This window comes from Nematostella vectensis, chromosome 11, assembly GCF_932526225.1.
Source record: "Nematostella vectensis chromosome 11, jaNemVect1.1, whole genome shotgun sequence".
Lineage (NCBI taxonomy): Eukaryota > Metazoa > Cnidaria > Anthozoa > Actiniaria > Edwardsiidae > Nematostella > Nematostella vectensis.
This window is the reverse complement of record NC_064044.1, coordinates 14,172,916-14,189,441: the sequence shown is the minus strand read 5'-3', so window position 1 is coordinate 14,189,441 and position 16,526 is coordinate 14,172,916. Positions and strand designations below refer to the sequence as shown.

At 43.7% G+C, this 16,526-nt stretch overlaps 43 non-coding genes across 43 annotated transcripts; all 43 read right to left on the bottom strand.

The window, feature by feature from the left end:
- Positions 1 to 288: 288 nt before the first annotated feature.
- Trnal-caa lies at positions 289 to 405 on the bottom strand. Its single transcript has 2 exons — positions 368 to 405; positions 289 to 334 (listed from the first exon to the last, which is right to left on the bottom strand). It is a non-coding gene; the product is annotated as a tRNA-Leu (tRNA).
- An 87-nt stretch (positions 406 to 492) lies between these two features.
- Trnal-caa lies at positions 493 to 609 on the bottom strand. The gene is made up of 2 exons: positions 572 to 609; positions 493 to 538 (listed from the first exon to the last, which is right to left on the bottom strand). It is a non-coding gene; the product is annotated as a tRNA-Leu (tRNA).
- A 289-nt stretch (positions 610 to 898) lies between these two features.
- On the bottom strand, positions 899 to 1,015 carry Trnal-caa. The gene is made up of 2 exons: positions 978 to 1,015; positions 899 to 944 (listed from the first exon to the last, which is right to left on the bottom strand). It is a non-coding gene; the product is annotated as a tRNA-Leu (tRNA).
- Positions 1,016 to 1,305: 290 nt separating this feature from the next.
- Trnal-caa lies at positions 1,306 to 1,422 on the bottom strand. Its single transcript has 2 exons — positions 1,385 to 1,422; positions 1,306 to 1,351 (listed from the first exon to the last, which is right to left on the bottom strand). It is a non-coding gene; the product is annotated as a tRNA-Leu (tRNA).
- An 87-nt stretch (positions 1,423 to 1,509) lies between these two features.
- Positions 1,510 to 1,626, bottom strand: Trnal-caa. Its single transcript has 2 exons — positions 1,589 to 1,626; positions 1,510 to 1,555 (listed from the first exon to the last, which is right to left on the bottom strand). It is a non-coding gene; the product is annotated as a tRNA-Leu (tRNA).
- Positions 1,627 to 1,914: 288 nt separating this feature from the next.
- On the bottom strand, positions 1,915 to 2,031 carry Trnal-caa. Its single transcript has 2 exons — positions 1,994 to 2,031; positions 1,915 to 1,960 (listed from the first exon to the last, which is right to left on the bottom strand). It is a non-coding gene; the product is annotated as a tRNA-Leu (tRNA).
- Positions 2,032 to 2,118: 87 nt separating this feature from the next.
- Positions 2,119 to 2,235, bottom strand: Trnam-cau. Its single transcript has 2 exons — positions 2,198 to 2,235; positions 2,119 to 2,164 (listed from the first exon to the last, which is right to left on the bottom strand). It is a non-coding gene; the product is annotated as a tRNA-Met (tRNA).
- Positions 2,236 to 2,322: 87 nt separating this feature from the next.
- On the bottom strand, positions 2,323 to 2,439 carry Trnam-cau. Its single transcript has 2 exons — positions 2,402 to 2,439; positions 2,323 to 2,368 (listed from the first exon to the last, which is right to left on the bottom strand). It is a non-coding gene; the product is annotated as a tRNA-Met (tRNA).
- Positions 2,440 to 2,525: 86 nt separating this feature from the next.
- On the bottom strand, positions 2,526 to 2,641 carry Trnal-caa. Its single transcript has 2 exons — positions 2,604 to 2,641; positions 2,526 to 2,571 (listed from the first exon to the last, which is right to left on the bottom strand). It is a non-coding gene; the product is annotated as a tRNA-Leu (tRNA).
- Positions 2,642 to 3,541: 900 nt separating this feature from the next.
- Trnam-cau lies at positions 3,542 to 3,658 on the bottom strand. The gene is made up of 2 exons: positions 3,621 to 3,658; positions 3,542 to 3,587 (listed from the first exon to the last, which is right to left on the bottom strand). It is a non-coding gene; the product is annotated as a tRNA-Met (tRNA).
- A 288-nt stretch (positions 3,659 to 3,946) lies between these two features.
- Trnal-caa lies at positions 3,947 to 4,063 on the bottom strand. The gene is made up of 2 exons: positions 4,026 to 4,063; positions 3,947 to 3,992 (listed from the first exon to the last, which is right to left on the bottom strand). It is a non-coding gene; the product is annotated as a tRNA-Leu (tRNA).
- Positions 4,064 to 4,352: 289 nt separating this feature from the next.
- Trnal-caa lies at positions 4,353 to 4,469 on the bottom strand. Its single transcript has 2 exons — positions 4,432 to 4,469; positions 4,353 to 4,398 (listed from the first exon to the last, which is right to left on the bottom strand). It is a non-coding gene; the product is annotated as a tRNA-Leu (tRNA).
- Positions 4,470 to 5,167: 698 nt separating this feature from the next.
- Positions 5,168 to 5,284, bottom strand: Trnal-caa. Its single transcript has 2 exons — positions 5,247 to 5,284; positions 5,168 to 5,213 (listed from the first exon to the last, which is right to left on the bottom strand). It is a non-coding gene; the product is annotated as a tRNA-Leu (tRNA).
- An 87-nt stretch (positions 5,285 to 5,371) lies between these two features.
- Positions 5,372 to 5,488, bottom strand: Trnal-caa. The gene is made up of 2 exons: positions 5,451 to 5,488; positions 5,372 to 5,417 (listed from the first exon to the last, which is right to left on the bottom strand). It is a non-coding gene; the product is annotated as a tRNA-Leu (tRNA).
- A 289-nt stretch (positions 5,489 to 5,777) lies between these two features.
- On the bottom strand, positions 5,778 to 5,894 carry Trnal-caa. The gene is made up of 2 exons: positions 5,857 to 5,894; positions 5,778 to 5,823 (listed from the first exon to the last, which is right to left on the bottom strand). It is a non-coding gene; the product is annotated as a tRNA-Leu (tRNA).
- A 290-nt stretch (positions 5,895 to 6,184) lies between these two features.
- On the bottom strand, positions 6,185 to 6,301 carry Trnal-caa. Its single transcript has 2 exons — positions 6,264 to 6,301; positions 6,185 to 6,230 (listed from the first exon to the last, which is right to left on the bottom strand). It is a non-coding gene; the product is annotated as a tRNA-Leu (tRNA).
- An 87-nt stretch (positions 6,302 to 6,388) lies between these two features.
- Trnal-caa lies at positions 6,389 to 6,505 on the bottom strand. The gene is made up of 2 exons: positions 6,468 to 6,505; positions 6,389 to 6,434 (listed from the first exon to the last, which is right to left on the bottom strand). It is a non-coding gene; the product is annotated as a tRNA-Leu (tRNA).
- Positions 6,506 to 6,793: 288 nt separating this feature from the next.
- On the bottom strand, positions 6,794 to 6,910 carry Trnal-caa. The gene is made up of 2 exons: positions 6,873 to 6,910; positions 6,794 to 6,839 (listed from the first exon to the last, which is right to left on the bottom strand). It is a non-coding gene; the product is annotated as a tRNA-Leu (tRNA).
- A 495-nt stretch (positions 6,911 to 7,405) lies between these two features.
- Positions 7,406 to 7,522, bottom strand: Trnal-caa. Its single transcript has 2 exons — positions 7,485 to 7,522; positions 7,406 to 7,451 (listed from the first exon to the last, which is right to left on the bottom strand). It is a non-coding gene; the product is annotated as a tRNA-Leu (tRNA).
- An 86-nt stretch (positions 7,523 to 7,608) lies between these two features.
- Positions 7,609 to 7,724, bottom strand: Trnal-caa. Its single transcript has 2 exons — positions 7,687 to 7,724; positions 7,609 to 7,654 (listed from the first exon to the last, which is right to left on the bottom strand). It is a non-coding gene; the product is annotated as a tRNA-Leu (tRNA).
- An 87-nt stretch (positions 7,725 to 7,811) lies between these two features.
- Positions 7,812 to 7,928, bottom strand: Trnal-caa. The gene is made up of 2 exons: positions 7,891 to 7,928; positions 7,812 to 7,857 (listed from the first exon to the last, which is right to left on the bottom strand). It is a non-coding gene; the product is annotated as a tRNA-Leu (tRNA).
- An 87-nt stretch (positions 7,929 to 8,015) lies between these two features.
- On the bottom strand, positions 8,016 to 8,132 carry Trnaf-aaa. The gene is made up of 2 exons: positions 8,095 to 8,132; positions 8,016 to 8,061 (listed from the first exon to the last, which is right to left on the bottom strand). It is a non-coding gene; the product is annotated as a tRNA-Phe (tRNA).
- A 289-nt stretch (positions 8,133 to 8,421) lies between these two features.
- Trnal-caa lies at positions 8,422 to 8,538 on the bottom strand. The gene is made up of 2 exons: positions 8,501 to 8,538; positions 8,422 to 8,467 (listed from the first exon to the last, which is right to left on the bottom strand). It is a non-coding gene; the product is annotated as a tRNA-Leu (tRNA).
- A 495-nt stretch (positions 8,539 to 9,033) lies between these two features.
- Trnal-caa lies at positions 9,034 to 9,150 on the bottom strand. Its single transcript has 2 exons — positions 9,113 to 9,150; positions 9,034 to 9,079 (listed from the first exon to the last, which is right to left on the bottom strand). It is a non-coding gene; the product is annotated as a tRNA-Leu (tRNA).
- An 86-nt stretch (positions 9,151 to 9,236) lies between these two features.
- Trnal-caa lies at positions 9,237 to 9,352 on the bottom strand. Its single transcript has 2 exons — positions 9,315 to 9,352; positions 9,237 to 9,282 (listed from the first exon to the last, which is right to left on the bottom strand). It is a non-coding gene; the product is annotated as a tRNA-Leu (tRNA).
- An 87-nt stretch (positions 9,353 to 9,439) lies between these two features.
- Trnal-caa lies at positions 9,440 to 9,556 on the bottom strand. The gene is made up of 2 exons: positions 9,519 to 9,556; positions 9,440 to 9,485 (listed from the first exon to the last, which is right to left on the bottom strand). It is a non-coding gene; the product is annotated as a tRNA-Leu (tRNA).
- An 87-nt stretch (positions 9,557 to 9,643) lies between these two features.
- On the bottom strand, positions 9,644 to 9,760 carry Trnaf-aaa. Its single transcript has 2 exons — positions 9,723 to 9,760; positions 9,644 to 9,689 (listed from the first exon to the last, which is right to left on the bottom strand). It is a non-coding gene; the product is annotated as a tRNA-Phe (tRNA).
- A 493-nt stretch (positions 9,761 to 10,253) lies between these two features.
- On the bottom strand, positions 10,254 to 10,370 carry Trnal-caa. The gene is made up of 2 exons: positions 10,333 to 10,370; positions 10,254 to 10,299 (listed from the first exon to the last, which is right to left on the bottom strand). It is a non-coding gene; the product is annotated as a tRNA-Leu (tRNA).
- Positions 10,371 to 10,660: 290 nt separating this feature from the next.
- Positions 10,661 to 10,777, bottom strand: Trnal-caa. Its single transcript has 2 exons — positions 10,740 to 10,777; positions 10,661 to 10,706 (listed from the first exon to the last, which is right to left on the bottom strand). It is a non-coding gene; the product is annotated as a tRNA-Leu (tRNA).
- Positions 10,778 to 11,066: 289 nt separating this feature from the next.
- On the bottom strand, positions 11,067 to 11,183 carry Trnal-caa. Its single transcript has 2 exons — positions 11,146 to 11,183; positions 11,067 to 11,112 (listed from the first exon to the last, which is right to left on the bottom strand). It is a non-coding gene; the product is annotated as a tRNA-Leu (tRNA).
- An 87-nt stretch (positions 11,184 to 11,270) lies between these two features.
- On the bottom strand, positions 11,271 to 11,387 carry Trnal-caa. The gene is made up of 2 exons: positions 11,350 to 11,387; positions 11,271 to 11,316 (listed from the first exon to the last, which is right to left on the bottom strand). It is a non-coding gene; the product is annotated as a tRNA-Leu (tRNA).
- Positions 11,388 to 11,474: 87 nt separating this feature from the next.
- Positions 11,475 to 11,591, bottom strand: Trnal-caa. Its single transcript has 2 exons — positions 11,554 to 11,591; positions 11,475 to 11,508 (listed from the first exon to the last, which is right to left on the bottom strand). It is a non-coding gene; the product is annotated as a tRNA-Leu (tRNA).
- An 87-nt stretch (positions 11,592 to 11,678) lies between these two features.
- On the bottom strand, positions 11,679 to 11,795 carry Trnal-caa. Its single transcript has 2 exons — positions 11,758 to 11,795; positions 11,679 to 11,724 (listed from the first exon to the last, which is right to left on the bottom strand). It is a non-coding gene; the product is annotated as a tRNA-Leu (tRNA).
- Positions 11,796 to 12,264: 469 nt separating this feature from the next.
- On the bottom strand, positions 12,265 to 12,381 carry Trnal-caa. Its single transcript has 2 exons — positions 12,344 to 12,381; positions 12,265 to 12,310 (listed from the first exon to the last, which is right to left on the bottom strand). It is a non-coding gene; the product is annotated as a tRNA-Leu (tRNA).
- Positions 12,382 to 12,468: 87 nt separating this feature from the next.
- Positions 12,469 to 12,585, bottom strand: Trnal-caa. The gene is made up of 2 exons: positions 12,548 to 12,585; positions 12,469 to 12,514 (listed from the first exon to the last, which is right to left on the bottom strand). It is a non-coding gene; the product is annotated as a tRNA-Leu (tRNA).
- A 289-nt stretch (positions 12,586 to 12,874) lies between these two features.
- On the bottom strand, positions 12,875 to 12,991 carry Trnal-caa. The gene is made up of 2 exons: positions 12,954 to 12,991; positions 12,875 to 12,920 (listed from the first exon to the last, which is right to left on the bottom strand). It is a non-coding gene; the product is annotated as a tRNA-Leu (tRNA).
- A 496-nt stretch (positions 12,992 to 13,487) lies between these two features.
- Positions 13,488 to 13,604, bottom strand: Trnal-caa. The gene is made up of 2 exons: positions 13,567 to 13,604; positions 13,488 to 13,533 (listed from the first exon to the last, which is right to left on the bottom strand). It is a non-coding gene; the product is annotated as a tRNA-Leu (tRNA).
- Positions 13,605 to 13,691: 87 nt separating this feature from the next.
- Positions 13,692 to 13,808, bottom strand: Trnal-caa. Its single transcript has 2 exons — positions 13,771 to 13,808; positions 13,692 to 13,737 (listed from the first exon to the last, which is right to left on the bottom strand). It is a non-coding gene; the product is annotated as a tRNA-Leu (tRNA).
- Positions 13,809 to 14,098: 290 nt separating this feature from the next.
- Positions 14,099 to 14,215, bottom strand: Trnal-caa. The gene is made up of 2 exons: positions 14,178 to 14,215; positions 14,099 to 14,132 (listed from the first exon to the last, which is right to left on the bottom strand). It is a non-coding gene; the product is annotated as a tRNA-Leu (tRNA).
- An 86-nt stretch (positions 14,216 to 14,301) lies between these two features.
- Trnal-caa lies at positions 14,302 to 14,418 on the bottom strand. The gene is made up of 2 exons: positions 14,381 to 14,418; positions 14,302 to 14,347 (listed from the first exon to the last, which is right to left on the bottom strand). It is a non-coding gene; the product is annotated as a tRNA-Leu (tRNA).
- A 493-nt stretch (positions 14,419 to 14,911) lies between these two features.
- Trnal-caa lies at positions 14,912 to 15,028 on the bottom strand. Its single transcript has 2 exons — positions 14,991 to 15,028; positions 14,912 to 14,957 (listed from the first exon to the last, which is right to left on the bottom strand). It is a non-coding gene; the product is annotated as a tRNA-Leu (tRNA).
- Positions 15,029 to 15,726: 698 nt separating this feature from the next.
- Trnal-caa lies at positions 15,727 to 15,843 on the bottom strand. Its single transcript has 2 exons — positions 15,806 to 15,843; positions 15,727 to 15,772 (listed from the first exon to the last, which is right to left on the bottom strand). It is a non-coding gene; the product is annotated as a tRNA-Leu (tRNA).
- Positions 15,844 to 15,930: 87 nt separating this feature from the next.
- Trnal-caa lies at positions 15,931 to 16,047 on the bottom strand. The gene is made up of 2 exons: positions 16,010 to 16,047; positions 15,931 to 15,976 (listed from the first exon to the last, which is right to left on the bottom strand). It is a non-coding gene; the product is annotated as a tRNA-Leu (tRNA).
- Positions 16,048 to 16,526: the final 479 nt, after the last annotated feature.

Genomic DNA, 16,526 nt, shown 5'->3' with positions numbered 1-16,526 from the left:
TTACTGAATCATAAGGATCATAAGGGCACATGATGAAAGATAACGTATGGGTTGAAAGAGTAGCCCAATGAAAATACAAAAATAGTGTCAGAAGTGGGATTCGAACACACGCCTCAAATCGGAGACCAGAACACTCTCCCATGCATCATGAAAAGGAATTAAACCTTGAGTCTGGGGCGTTAGACCGCTCGGCCATCCTGACACTTTCTGAATCATGAAGGTCATAACGGCAAATGATAAAAGATAGCGTATGGTTAGAAGAGTAGCCCAATGAAAATAGAAAAATAGTGTCAGAAGTGGGATTCGAACCCACGCCTCCATTCGGAGACCAGAACACTCTCCCATGTATTATGAGAAGGAATTAAACCTTGAGTCTGGCGCCTTTGACCGCTCGGCCATCCTGACACTTACTGAATCATAAAGATCATAAGGGCACATGATGAAAGATAACGTATGGGTTGAAAGAGTAGCCAAATGAAAATACAAAAATAGTGTCAGAAGTGGGATTCGAACCCACGCCTCAAATCGGAGACCAGAACACTCTACCATGCATCATGAGAAGGAATTGAACCTTGAGTCTGGCGCCTTTGACCGCTCGGCCATCCTGACACTTGATTAATGATAAAGATCATAATGGTACATGATCAAAGATACCATTTGAGTAAAAGAGTAGCCAAAAGAAAATACAAAATTAGTTTCAGAAGTGGGATTCGAACCAACGCCTTCTTTCGGTGACTAGAACACTATACCATGCATCATGAGAAGGAATTGAGACTTGCGTCTGACGCCTTAGACCACTCCGCCATCCTCACACTTGATAAAACAGACAGATCGTGATGGCACATAAGGATAGATAGCGTTGGAGTAAAAGAGAAGCCAAAAGAAAATACAAAACTAGTGTCAGAAGTGGGATTCGAACCCACGCCTCCATCCGGAGACCAGAACACTCTCCCATTCATGACGAGAAGGAATTGAACCTTGAGTCTGGCGCCTTAGACCGCTCGGCCATCCTGACACTTTCTGAATCATGAAGATCATAAGGGAACATGATGAAAGATAGCGTATGGGATGAAAGAGTAGCCCAAAGAAAATCCAAAAATAGTGTCAGATGTGGGATTAGAACCCACGCCTCTATTAGGAGACCAGAACACTCTCCCATTCATGACGAGAAGGAATTGAACCTTGAGTCTGGCGCCTTAGATCGCTCGGCCATCCTGACACTTTCTAAATCATGAAGGTCATAACGGCAAATGATAAAAGATAGCGTATGGTTAGAAGAGTAGCCCAATGAAAATACAAAAATAGTGTCAGAAGTGGGATTCGAACCCACGCCTCCATTCGAAGACCAGAACACTCTACCATGTATTATGAGAAGGAATTAAACCTTGAGTCTAGCGCCTTTGACCGCTCGGCCATCCTGACACTTACTGAATCATAAAGATCATAAGGGCACATGATGAAAGATAACGTATGGGTTGAACGAGTAGCCCAATGAAAATACAAAAATAGTGTCAGAAGTGGGATTCGAACCCACGCCTCCAATCGGAGACCAGAACACTCTACCATGCATCATGAAAAGGAATTGAACCTTGAGTCTGGCGCCTTAGACCGCTCGGCCATACTGACACTGATTAATGATAAAGATCATAATGGTACATGATCAAAGATACCGTTTGAGTAAAAGAGTAGCCAAAAGAAAATACAAAATTAGTTTCAGAAGTGGGATTCGAACCAACGCCTTCTTTCGGTGACTAGAACACTATACCATGCATCATGAGAAGGAATTGAGACTTGAGTCTGACGCCTTAGACCACTCCGCCATCCTCACACTTGATAAAACAGACAGATCGTGATGGCACATAAGGATTGATAGCGTTGGAGTAAAAGAGAAGCCAAAAGAAAATACAAACATAGTGTCAGATATGGGATTCGAACCCACGCCTCCATCCGGAGACCAGAACACTCTCCCATTCATGACGAGAAGGAATTGAACCTTGAGTCTGGCGCCTTAGACCGCTCGGCCATCCTGACACTTTCTGAATCATGAAGATCATAAGGACACATGATGAAAGATAGCGTATGGGATGAAAGAGTAGCCCAAAGAAAATCCAAAAATAGTGTCAGATGTGGGATTCGAACCCACGCCTCCATTCGGAGACCAGAACACTCTCCCATGCATCTTGAAAAGGAATTGAACCATGAGTCTGGCGCCTTAGACCGCTCGGCCAACCTGACACTTGATGAAACTTACAGATCGTAATCGCACATAAGGATAGATAGCGTATGGGCTGAAAGAGTAGCCCAATGAAAGTACAAAAATAGTGTCAGAAGTGGGATTCGAACCCACGCCTCCATTCGGAGACCAGAACACTATCCTATGCATCTTGAAAAGGAATTGAACCATGAGTCTGGCGCCTTAGACCGCTCGGCCATCCTGACACTTTCTTAATCATGAAGGTCATAACGGCAAATGATAAAAGATAGCGTATGGTTAGAAGAGTAGCCCAATGAAAATAGAAAAATAGTGTCAGAAGTGGGATTCGAACCCACGCCTCCATTCGGAGACCAGAACACTCTCCCATGTATTATTAAAGGAATTAAACCTTGAGTCTGGCGCCTTTGACCGTTCGGCCATCCTGACACTTACTGAATCATAAAGATCATAAGGGCAAATGATGAAAGATAGCGTATGGGTTGAAAGAGTAGCCCAATAAAAATACAAAAATAGCGTCAGAAGTGGAATTCGAACCCACGCCTCCAATCGAAGACCAGAACGCTCTACCATGCATCATGAGAAGGTATTGAACCTTTAGTCTTGCGCCTTAGACCGCTCGGCCATCCTGACACTGATTAATGATAAAGATCATAATGGTACATGATCAAAGATACCGTTTGAGTAAAAGAGTAGCCAAAAGAAAATACAAAATTAGTTTCAGAAGTGGGATTCGAACCATCGCCTTCTTTCGGTGACTAGAACACTATACCATGCATCATGAGAAGGAATTGAGACTTGAGTCTGACGCCTTAGACCACTCCGCCATCCTCACACTTGACAAAACAGACAGATCGTGATGGCACATAAGGATAGATAGCGTTGGAGTAAAAGAGAAGCCAAAAGAAAATACAAAAATAGTGTCAGATGTGTGATTCGAACCCACGCCTCTATTCAGAGACCAGAACACTCTCCCATACACGACGAGAAGGAATTTAACCTTGAGTCTGTCGCCTTAGACCGCTCGGCCATCCTGACACTTGAGTAATAATAAAGCTCATAATGCTACATGATAAAAGATAGCGTGTGGGTTAAAAGAGTAGCACAAAGAAAATACAAAAATAGTGTCAGAATTGAGATTCGAAAACACGCCTCCATTAGGAGACCAGAACACTCTCCCATGCATCTTGAAAAGGAATTGAACCATGAGTCTGGCGCCTTAGACCGCTCGCCCAACCTGACACTTGATGAAACTTACAGATCGTAATCGCACATAAGGATAGATAGCGTATGGGCTGAAAGAGTAGCCCAATGAAAATACAAAAATAGTGTCAGAAGTGGGATTCGAACCCACGCCTCCATTCGGAGACCAGAACACTCTCCCATGCATCTTGAAAAGGAATTGAACCATGAGTCTGGCGCCTTAGACCGCTCGGCCATCCTGACACTTGATTAATCATAATGGTCATAATGGTACATGATCAAAGATACCGTATAAGTAAAAGACTAGCCAAACGAAAATACAAAATTAGTGTCAGAAGTGGGATTTGAACCAACAACTCCATTCGGAGACTAGAATACTCTACCATGCTTCATGAGATGGAATTGAACCTTAGTCTGGGGCGTTAGACCGCTCGGCCATCCTGACACTTTCTTAATCATGAAGGTCATAACGGCAAATGATAAAAGATAGCGTATGGTTAGAAGAGTAGCCCAATGAAAATAGAAAAATAGTGTCAGAAGTGGGATTCGAACCCAAGCCTCCATTCGGAGACCAGAACACTCTCCCATGTATTATGAGAAGGAATTAAACCTTGAGTCTGGCGCCTTAGACCGCTCGGCCATCCTGACACTTGATTAATCATAATGATCATAATGGTACATGATCAAAGATACCGTATAAGTAAAAGAGTAGCCAAACGAAAATACAAAATTAGTGTCAGAAGTGGGATTCGAACCAACGACTCCATTCGGAGACTAGAATACTCTACCATGCTTCATGAGATGGAATTGAGCCTTGAGTCTGGCCCTTTAGACCACTCCGCTATCCTCACACTTGATTAAACAGACAGATCGTGATGGCACATAAGGATAGATAGCGTTGGAGTAAAAGAGAAGCCAAAAGAAAATACAAAAATAGTGTCAGAAGTGGGATTCGAACCCACGCCTCTATTCGGAGACCAGAACACTCTCCCATTCATGACGAGAAGGAATTGAACCTTGAGTCTGTCGCCTTAGACCGCTCGGCCATCCTGACACTTGAGTAATAATAAAGCTCATAATGCTACATGATAAAAGATAGCGTGTGGGTTAAAAGAGTAGCACAAAGAAAATACAAAAATAGTGTCAGAATTGAGATTCGAACCCACGCCTCCATTCGGAGACCAGAACACTCTCCCATGCATCTTGAAAAGGAATTGAACCATGAGTCTGGCGCCTTAGATCGCTCGGCCAACCTGACACTTGATGAAACTTACAGATCGTAATAGCACATAAGGATAGATAGCGTATGGGTTGAAAGAGTAGCCCAATGAAAATACAAAAATAGTGTCAGAAGTGGGATTCGAACCCACGCCTCCATTCGGAGACCAGAACACTCTCCCATGCATCTTGAAAAGGAATTGAACCATGAGTCTGGCGCCTTAGACCGCTCGGCCAACCTGACACTTGATGAAACTTACAGATCGTAATGGCACATAAGGATAGATAGCGTATGGGTTGAAAGAGTAGCCCAATGAAAATACAAAAATAGTGTCAGAAGTGGGATTCGAACCCACGCCTCCATTCGGAGACCAGAACACTCTCCCATGCATCATGAAAAGGAATTGAACCTTGAGTCTTGGGCGTTAGACCGCTCGGCCATCCTGACACTTTCTTAATCATGAAGGTCATAACGGCAAATGATAAAAGATAGCGTATGGTTAGAAGAGTAGCCCAATGAACATAGAAAAATAGTGTCAGAAGTGGGATTCGAACCCACGCCTCCATTCGGAGACCAGAACACTCTCCCATGTATTATGAGAAGGAATTAAACCTTGAGTCTGGCGCCTTTGACCGTTCGGCCATCCTGACACTTACTGAATCATAAAGATCATGAGGGCAAATGATGAAAGATAGCGTATGGGTTGAAAGAGTAGCCCAATGAAAATACAAAAATAGTGTCAGAAGTGGAATTCGAACCCACGCCTCCAATCGAAGACCAGAACGCTCTACCATGCATCATGAGAAGGTATTGAACCTTGAGTCTGGCGCCTTAGACCGCTCGGCCATCCTGACACTTGATTAATCATAATGATCATAATGGTACATGATCAAAGATACCGTATAAGTAAAAGAGTAGCCAAACGAAAATACAAAATTAGTGTCAGAAGTGGGATTCGAACCAACGACTCCATTCGGAGACTAGAATACTCTACCATGCTTCATGAGATGGAATTGAGCCTTGAGTCTGGCCCTTTAGACCACTCCGCTATCCTCACACTTGATTAAACAGACAGATCGTGATGGCACATAAGGATAGATAGCGTTGGAGTAAAAGAGAAGCCAAAAGAAAATACAAAAATAGTGTCAGAAGTGGGATTCGAACCCACGCCTTCATACGGAGACCAGAACACTCTCCCATTCATGACAAGAAGGAATTGAACCTTGAGTCTGGCGCCTTAGACCGCTCGGCCATCCTGACACTTTCTGAATCATGAAGATCATAAGGGAACATGATGAAAGATAGCGTATGGGATGAAAGAGTAGCCCAAAGAAAATCCAAAAATAGTGTCAGATGTGGGATTCGAACCCACGCCTCTATTCGGAGACCAGAACACTCTCCAATTCATGACGAGAAGGAATTGAACCTTGAGTCTGGCGCCTTAGATCGCTCGGCCATCCTGACACTTTCTGAATCATGAAGGTCATAACGGCAAATGATAAAAGATAGCGTATGGTTAGAAGAGTAGCCCAATGAAAATACAAAAATAGTGTCAGAAGTGGGATTCGAACCCACGCCTCCATTCGAAGACCAGAACACTCTCCCATGTATTATGAGAAGGAATTAAACCTTGAGTCTGGCGCCTTTGACCGCTCGGCCATCCTGACACTTACTGAATCATAAGGATCATAAGGGCACATGATGAAAGATAACGTATGGGTTGAACGAGTAGCAAAATGAAAATACAAAAATAGTGTCAGAAGTGGGATTCGATTCCACGCCTCCAATCGGAGACCAGAACACTCTACCATGCATCATGAGAAGGAATTGAACCTTGAGTCTGGCGCCTTAGACCGCTCGGCCATCCTGACACTGATTAATGATAAAGATCATAATGGTACATGATCAAAGATACCGTTTGAGTAAAAGAGTAGCCAAAAGAAAATACAAAATTAGTTTCAGAAGTGGGATTCGAACCAACGCCTTCTTTCGGTGACTAGAACACTATACCATGCATCATGAGAAGGAATTGAGACTTGAGTCTGACGCCTTAGACCACTCCGCCATCCTCACACTTGATAAAACAGACAGATCGTGATGGCACATAAGGATAGATAGCGTTGGAGTAAAAGAGAAGCCAAAAGAAAATACAAACATAGTGTCAGAAGTGGGATTCGAACCCACGCCTCCATCCGGAGACCAGAACACTCTCCCATTCATGACGAGAAGGAATTGAACCTTGAGTCTGGCGCCTTAGACCGCTCGGCCATCCTGACACTTTCTGAATCATGAAGATCATAAGGACACATGATGAAAGATAGCGTATGGGATGAAAGAGTAGCCCAAAGAAAATCCAAAAATAGTGTCAGATGTGGGATTCGAACCCACGCCTCTATTCGGAGACCAGAACACTCTCCCATGCATCTTGAAAAGGAATTGAACCATGAGTCTGGCGCCTTAGACCGCTCGGCCAACCTGACACTTGATGAAACTTACAGATCGTAATCGCACATAAGGATAGATAGCGTATGGGCTGAAAGAGTAGCCCAATGAAAATACAAAAATAGTGTCAGAAGTGGGATTCGAACCCACGCCTCCATTCGGAGACCAGAACACTCTCCCATGCATCTTGAAAAGGAATTGAACCATGAGTCTGGCGCCTTAGACCGCTCGGCCAACCTGACACTTGATGAAACTTACAGATCGTAATGGCACATAAGGATAGATAGCGTATGGGTTGAAAGAGTAGCCCAATGAAAATACAAAAATAGTGTCAGAAGTGGGATTCGAACCCACGCCTCCATTCGGAGACCAGAACACTCTCCCATGCATCATGAAAAGGAATTGAACCTTGAGTCTGGGGCGTTAGACCGCTCGGCCATCCTGACACTTTCTTAATCATGAAGGTCATAACGGCAAATGATAAAAGATAGCGTATGGTTAGAAGAGTAGCCCAATGAAAATAGAAAAATAGTGTCAGAAGTGGGATTCGAACCCACGCCTCCATTCGGAGACCAGAACACTCTTCCATGTATTATTAAAGGAATTAAACCTTGAGTCTGGAGCCTTTGACCGCTCGTCCATCCTGACACTTACTGAATCATAAAGATCATAAGGGCACATGATGAAAGATAGCGTATGGGTTGAAAGAGTAGCCCAATGAAAATACAAAAATAGTGTCAGAAGTGGGATTCGAACCCACGCCTCCAATCGGAGACCAGAACACTCTCCCATGTATTATGAGAAGGAATTAAACCTTGAGTCTGGCGCCTTTGACCGCTCGGCCATCCTGACACTTACTGAATCATAAAGATCAAAAGGGCAAATAATGAAAGATAGCGTATGGGTTGAAAGAGTAGCCCAATGAAAATACAAAAATAGTGCCAGAAGTGGAATTCGAACCCACGCCTCCAATCGAAGACCAGAACACTCTACCATGCATCATGAGAAGGAATTGAACCTTTAGTCTGGCGCCTTAGACCGCTCGGCCATCCTGACACTTGATTAATCATAATGATCATAATGGTACATGATCAAAGATACCGTATAAGTAAAAGAGTAGCCAAACGAAAATACAAAATTGGTGTCAGAAGTGGGATTCGAACCAACGACTCCATTCGGAGACTAGAATACTCTACCATGCTTCATGAGATGAAATTGAGCCTTGAGTCTGGCCCTTTAGACCACTCCGCTATCCTCACACTTGATTAAACAGACAGATCGTGATGGCACATAAGGATAAATAGCGTTTGAGTAAAAGAGTAGACAAAGGAAAATACAAAAATAGTTTCAGAAGTGGGATTCGAACCCACGCCTCCATCCGGAGACCAGAACACTCTCCCATTCATGACGAGAAGGAATTGAACCTTGAGTCTGGCGCCTTAGACCGCTCGGCCATCCTGACACTTTCTGAATCATGAAGATCATAAGGACACATGATGAAAGATAGCGTATGGGATGAAAGAGTAGCCCAAAGAAAATCCAAAAATAGTGTCAGATGTGGGATTCGAACCCACGCCTCTATTCGGAGACCAGAACACTCTCCCATGCATCTTGAAAAGGAATTGAACCATGAGTCTGGCGCCTTAGACCGCTCGGCCAACCTGACACTTGATGAAACTTACAGATCGTAATCGCACATAAGGATAGATAGCGTATGGGCTGAAAGAGTAGCCCAATGAAAATACAAAAATAGTGTCAGAAGTGGGATTCGAACCCACGCCTCCATTCGGAGACCAGAACACTCTCCCATGCATCTTGAAAAGGAATTGAACCATGAGTCTGGCGCCTTAGACCGCTCGGCCAACCTGACACTTGATGAAACTTACAGATCGTAATGGCACATAAGGATAGATAGCGTATGGGTTGAAAGAGTAGCCCAATGAAAATACAAAAATAGTGTCAGAAGTGGGATTCGAACCCACGCCTCCATTCGGAGACCAGAACACTCTCCCATGCATCATGAAAAGGAATTGAACCTTGAGTCTGGGGCGTTAGACCGCTCGGCCATCCTGACACTTTCTTAATCATGAAGGTCATAACGGCAAATGATAAAAGATAGCGTATGGTTAGAAGAGTAGCCCAATGAAAATAGAAAAATAGTGTCAGAAGTGGGATTCGAACCCACGCCTCCATTCGGAGACCAGAACACTCTTCCATGTATTATTAAAGGAATTAAACCTTGAGTCTGGAGCCTTTGACCGCTCGTCCATCCTGACACTTACTGAATCATAAAGATCATAAGGGCACATGATGAAAGATAGCGTATGGGTTGAAAGAGTAGCCCAATGAAAATACAAAAATAGTGTCAGAAGTGGGATTCGAACCCACGCCTCCAATCGGAGACCAGAACACTCTCCCATGTATTATGAGAAGGAATTAAACCTTGAGTCTGGCGCCTTTGACCGCTCGGCCATCCTGACACTTACTGAATCATAAAGATCAAAAGGGCAAATAATGAAAGATAGCGTATGGGTTGAAAGAGTAGCCCAATGAAAATACAAAAATAGTGCCAGAAGTGGAATTCGAACCCACGCCTCCAATCGAAGACCAGAACACTCTACCATGCATCATGAGAAGGAATTGAACCTTTAGTCTGGCGCCTTAGACCGCTCGGCCATCCTGACACTTGATTAATCATAATGATCATAATGGTACATGATCAAAGATACCGTATAAGTAAAAGAGTAGCCAAACGAAAATACAAAATTGGTGTCAGAAGTGGGATTCGAACCAACGACTCCATTCGGAGACTAGAATACTCTACCATGCTTCATGAGATGAAATTGAGCCTTGAGTCTGGCCCTTTAGACCACTCCGCTATCCTCACACTTGATTAAACAGACAGATCGTGATGGCACATAAGGATAAATAGCGTTTGAGTAAAAGAGTAGACAAAGGAAAATACAAAAATAGTTTCAGAAGTGGGATTCGAACCAACGCCTCAATTCGGAGACCAGAACATTCTTCAATGAATCATGAGAAGGAATTGAACCTTGAGACTGGCGCCTTAGACCGCTCGGCCATCCTGACACTTTCTGAATCATGAAGGTCATAAAGGCACATGATGAAAGATAGCGTATGGGTTAGAAGAGTAGCCCAATGAAAATACAAAAATAGTGTCAGAAGTGGGATTCGAACCCACGCCTCCATTCGGAGACCAGAACACTTTACAATGCATCATGAGAAGGAATTGAACCTTGAGTCTGGCGCCTTAGACTGCTCGGCCATCCTGACACTTGATTAATCATAAAGATCATAATGGTACATGATCAAAGATACCATTTGAGTAAAAGAGTAGCCAAAAGAAAATACAAAATTAGTGTCAGAAGTGGGATTCGAATCAACGCCTTCTTTTGGAGACTAGAACACTATACCATACATCATGAGAAGGAATTGAGACTTGAGACTGGCGCCTTAGACCGCTCGGCCATCCTGACACTTTCTGAATCATGAAGGTCATAAAGGCACATGATGAAAGATAGCGTATGGGTTAGAAGAGTAGCCCAATGAAAATACAAAAATAGTGTCAGAAGTGGGATTCGAACCCACGCCTCCATTCGGAGACCAGAACACTCTACCATGCATCATGAGAAGTAATTGAACCTTGAGTCTGGCGCCTTAGACTGCTCGGCCATCCTGACACTTAATTAATCATAAAGATCATAATGGTACATGATCAAAGATACCATTTGAGTAAAAGAGTAGCCAAAAGAAAATACAAAATTAGTGTCAGAAGTGGGATTCGAATCAACGCCTTCTTTTGGAGACTAGAACACTATACCATACATCATGAGAAGCAATTGAGACTTGAGTCTGGCGCCTTAGACCAGTCCGCCATCCTCAAACTTGATAAAACAGACAGATCGTGATGGCACATAAGGATAGATAGCGTTGGAGTAAAAGAGAAGCCAAAAGAAAATACAAAAATAGTGTCAGAAGTGGGATTCGAACCCACGCCTCCATCCGGAGACCAGAACACTCTCCCATTCATGAAGAGAAGGAATTGAACCTTGAGTCTGGCGCCTTAGACCGCTCGGCCATCCTGACACTTTCTCAATCATGAAGATCATAAGGGCACAAGATGAAAGATAGCGTATAGGTTGAAAGAGTAGCCCAAAGAAAATTCAAAAATAGTGTCAGGTGTGGGATTCGAACCCACGCCTCTATTCGGAGACCAGAACACTCTCCCTTTCATGACGAAAAGGCATTGAACCTTGAGTCTGGCGCCTTAGACCGCTCGGCCATCCTGACACTTGAGTAATAATAAAGCTCATAATGCTACATGATAAAAGATAGCGTATTGGTTGAAAGAGTAGCCCAATGAAAATACAAAAATAGTGTCAGAAGTGGGATTCGAACCCACGCCTCAATTCGGAGACTAGAACACTCTTCAATGAATCATGAGAAGGAATTGAACCTTGAGACTGGCGCCTTAGACCGCTCGGCCATCCTGACACTTTCTGAATCATGAAGGTCATAACTGCACATGATGAAAGATAGCGTATGGGTTAGAAGAGTAGCCCAATGAAAATACAAAAATAGTGTCAGAAGTGGGATTCGAACCCACGCCTCCATTCGGAGACCAGAACACTCTCCCATGTATTATAAGAAGGAATTAAACCTTGAGTCTGGCGCCTTTGACCGCTCGGCCATCCTGACACTTACTGAATCATAAAGATCATAAGGGGACATGATGAAAGATAGCGTATGGGATGAAAGAGTAGCCCAAAGAAAATCCAAAAATAGTGTCAGATGTGGGATTCGAACCCACGCCTCTATTCGGAGACCAGAACACTCTCCCATGCATCTTGAAAAGGAATTGAACCATGAGTCTGGCGCCTTAGACCGCTCGGCCAACCTGACACTTGATGAAACTTACATATCGTAATCGCACATAAGGATAGATAGCGTATGGGCTGAAAGAGTAGCCCAATGAAAATACAAAAATAGTGTCAGAAGTGGGATTCGAACCCACGGGATTCGAACCCACGCCTCTATTCGGAGACCAGAACACTCTCCCATGCATCTTGAGAACGAATTGAACCTGATAAAACAGACAGATCGTGATGGCACATAAGGATAGATAGCGTTGGAGTAAAAGAGAAGCCAAAAGAAAATACAAAAATAGTGTCAGAAGTGTGATTCGAACCCACGCCTCCATCCGGAGACCAGAACACTCTCCCATTCATGACGAGAAGGAATTGAACCTTGAGTCTGGCGCCTTAGACCGCTCGGCCATCCTGACACTTACTGAATCATAAAGATCATAAGGGGACATGATGAAAGATAACGTATGGGTTGAAAGAGTAGCCCAATGAAAATACAAAAATAGTGTCAGAAGTGGGATTCGAACCCACGCCTCCAATCGGAGACCAGAACACTCTACCATGCATCATGAGAAGGAATTGAACCTTGAGTCTGGCGCCTTAGATCGCTCGGCCATCCTGACACTTGATTAATGATAAAGATCATAATGGTACATGATCAAAGATACCGTTTGAGTAAAAGAGTAGCCAAAAGAAAATACAAAATTAGTTTCAGAAGTGGGATTCGAACCAACGCCTTCTTTCGGTGACTAGAACACTATACCATGCATCATGAGAAGGAATTGAGACTTGAGTCTGACGCCTTAGACCACTCCGCCATCCTCACACGTGATAAAACAGACAGATCGTGATGGCACATAAGGATAGATAGCGTTGGAGTAAAAGAGAAGCCAAAAGAAAATACAAAGATAGTGTCAGAAGTGGGATTCGAACCCACGCCTCCATCCGGAGACCAGAACACTCTCCCATTCATGACGAGAAGGAATTGAACCTTGAGTCTGGCGCCTTAGACCGCTCGGCCATCCTGACACTTGAGTTATAATAAAGCTCATAATGCTACATGATAAAAGATAGCGTGTGGGTTAAAAGAGTAGCACAAAGAAGATACAAAAATAGTGTCAGAATTGAGATTAGAACCCACGCCTCCATTCGGAGACCAGAACACTCTCCCATGCATCTTGAAAAGGAATTGAACCTTGAGTCTGTCGCCTTAGACCGCTCGGCCATCCTGACACTTGAGTAATAATAAAGCTCATAATGCTACATGATAAAAGAAAGCGTGTGGGTTAAAAGAGTAGCACAAAGAAAATACAAAAATAGTGTCAGAAGTGGGATTCGTACCCACCCCTCCATTCGGAGACCAGAACACTCTCCCATGCATCTTGAAAAGGAATTGAACCATGAGTCTGGCGCCTTAGACCGCTCGGCCAACCTGACACTTGATGAAACTTACAGATCGTAATGGCACATAAGGATAGATAGCGTATGGTTTGAAAGAGTAGCCCAAAGAAAAATACAAAAATAGTGTCAGAAGTGGAATTCGAACCCACGCTTCCATTCGGAGACCAGAACACTCTCCCATGCATCATGAAAAGGAATTGAACCTTGAGTCTGGCGCCTTTGACCGCTCGGCCATCCTGACACTTACTGAATCATAAAGATCATAAGGGCACATGATGAAAGATAGCGTATGGGTTGAAAGAGTAGCCCAATGAAAATACAAAAATAGTGTCAGAAGTGGGATTCGAACCCACGCCTCCAATAGGAGACCAGAACACTCTCCCATGTATTATGAAAAGGAATTAGACCTTGAGTCTGGCGCCTTTGACCGCTCGGCCATCCTGACACTTACTGAATCATAAAGATCAAAAGGGCAAATGATGAAAGATGGCGTATGGGTTGAAAGAGTAGCCCAATGAAAATACAAAAATAGTGTCAGAAGTGGAATTCGAACCCACGCCTCAAATCGAAGACCAGAACACTCTACCATGCATCATGAGAAGGAATTGAACCTTGAGTCTGGCGCCTTAGACCGCTCGGCAATCCTGACACTTGATTAATCATAATGATCATAATGGTACATGATCAAAGATACCGTATAAGTAAAAGAGTAGCCAAACGAAAATACAAAATTAGTGCCAGAAGTGGGATTCGAACCCACGCCTCAATTCGGAGACCAGAACACTCTTCAATGAATCATAAGAAGGAATTGAACCTTGAGACTGACGCCTTAGACCGCTCGGCCATCCTGACACTTTCTGAATCATGAAGGTCATAAGGGCACATGATAAAAGATAGCGTATGGTTAGAAGAGTAGCCCAATGAAAATACAAAAATAGTGTCAGAAGTGGGATTCGAACCCACGCCTCCATTCGGAGACCAGAACACTCTCCCATGTATTATGAGAAGGAATTAAACCTTGAGTCTGGCGCCTTTGACCGCTCGGCCATCCTGACACTTACTGAATCATACAGATCATAAGGGCACATGATGAAAGATAACGTATGGGTTGAAAGAGTAGCCCAATAAAAATACAAAAATAGTGTCAGAAGTGGGATTCGAACCCACGCCTCCAATCGGAGACCAGTACACTCTACCATGCATCGAGAGAAGGAATTGAACCTTGAGTCTTGCGCCTTAGACCGCTCGGCCATCCTGACACTTGATTAATGATAAAGATCATAATGGTACATGATCAAAGATACCGTTTGAGTAAAAGAGTAGCCAAAAGAAAATACAAAATTAGTTTCAGAAGTGGGATTCGAACCAACGCCTTCTTTCGGTGACTAGAACACTATACCATGCATCATGAGAAGGAATTGAGACTTGAGTCTGACGCCTTAGAGCACTCCGCCATCCTCACACTTGATAAAACAGACAGATCGTGATGGCACATAAGGATAGATAGCGTTGGAGTAAAAGAGAAGCCAATAGAAAATACAAAGATAGTGTCAGAAGTGGGATTCGAACCCACGCCTCCATCCGGAGACCAGAACACTCTCCCATTCATGACGAGAAGGAATTGAACCTTGAGTCTGGCGCCTTAGACCGCTCGGCCATCCTGACACTTGAGTAATAATAAAGCTCATAATGCTACATGATAAAAGATAGCGTGTGGGTTAAAAGAGTAGCACAAAGAAAATACAAAAATAGTGTCAGAATTGAGATTCGAACCCACGCCTCCATTCGGAGACCAGAACACTCTCCCATGCATCTTGAAAAGGAATTGAACCTTGAGTCTGTCGCCTTAGACCGCTCGGCCATCCTGACACTTGAGTAATAATAAAGCTCATAATGCTACATGATAAAAGAAAGCGTGTGGGTTAAAAGAGTAGCACAAAGAAAATACAAAAATAGTGTCAGAAGTGGGATTCGTACCCACCCCTCCATTCGGAGAACAGAAAACTCTCCCATGCATCTTGAAAAGGAATTGAACCATGAGTCTGGCGCCTTAGACCGCTCGGCCAATTTGACACTTGATGAAACTTACAGATCGTAATGGCACATAAGGATAGATAGCGTATGGGTTGAAAGAGTAGCCCAATGAAAATACAAAAATAGTGTCAGAAGTGGGATTCGAACCCACGCCTCCATTCGGAGACCAGAACACTCTCCCATGCATCATGAAAAGGAATTGAACCTTGAGTCTGGGGCGTTAGACCGCTTGGCCATCCTGACACTTTCTGAATCATGAAGCTCGTAACGGCAAATGATAAAAGATAGCATATGGTTAGAAGAGTAGCCCAATGAAAATACAAAAATAGTGTCAGAAGTGGGATTCGAACCCACGCCTCCATTCGGAGACCAGAACACTCTCCCATGTATTATGAGAAGGAATTAAACCTTGAGTCTGGAGCCTTTGACCGCTCGTCCATCCTGACACTTACTGAATCATAAAGATCATAAGGGCACATGATGAAAGATAGCGTATGGGTTGAAAGAGTAGCCCAATGAAAATACAAAAATAGTGTCAGAAGTGGGATTCGAACCCACGCCTCCAATCGGAGACCAGAACACTCTCCCATGTATTATGAGAAGGAATTAAACCTTGAGTCTGGCGCCTTTGACCGCTCGGCCATCCTGACACTTACTGAATCATAAAGATCAAAAGGGCAAATGATGAAAGATAGCGTATGGGTTGAAAGAGTAGCCCAATGAAAATACAAAAATAGTGCCAGAAGTGGAATTCAAACCCACGCCTCCAATCGAAGACCAGAACACTCTACCATGCATCATGAGAAGGAATTGAACCTTGAGTCTGGCGCCTTAGACCGCTCGGCCATCCTGACACTTGATTAATGATAAAGATCATATTGGTACATGATCAAAGATACCGTTTGAGTAAAAGGGTAGCCAAAAGAAAATACAAAATTAGTTTCAGAAGTGGGATTCGAACCAACGCCTTCTTTCGGTGACTAGAACACTATACCATGCATCATGAGAAGGAATTGAGACTTGCGTCTGACGCCTTAGACCACTCCGCCATCCTCACACTTGATAAAACAGACAGATCGTGATGGCACATAAGGATAGATAGCGTTGGAGTAAAAGAGAAGCCAAAAGA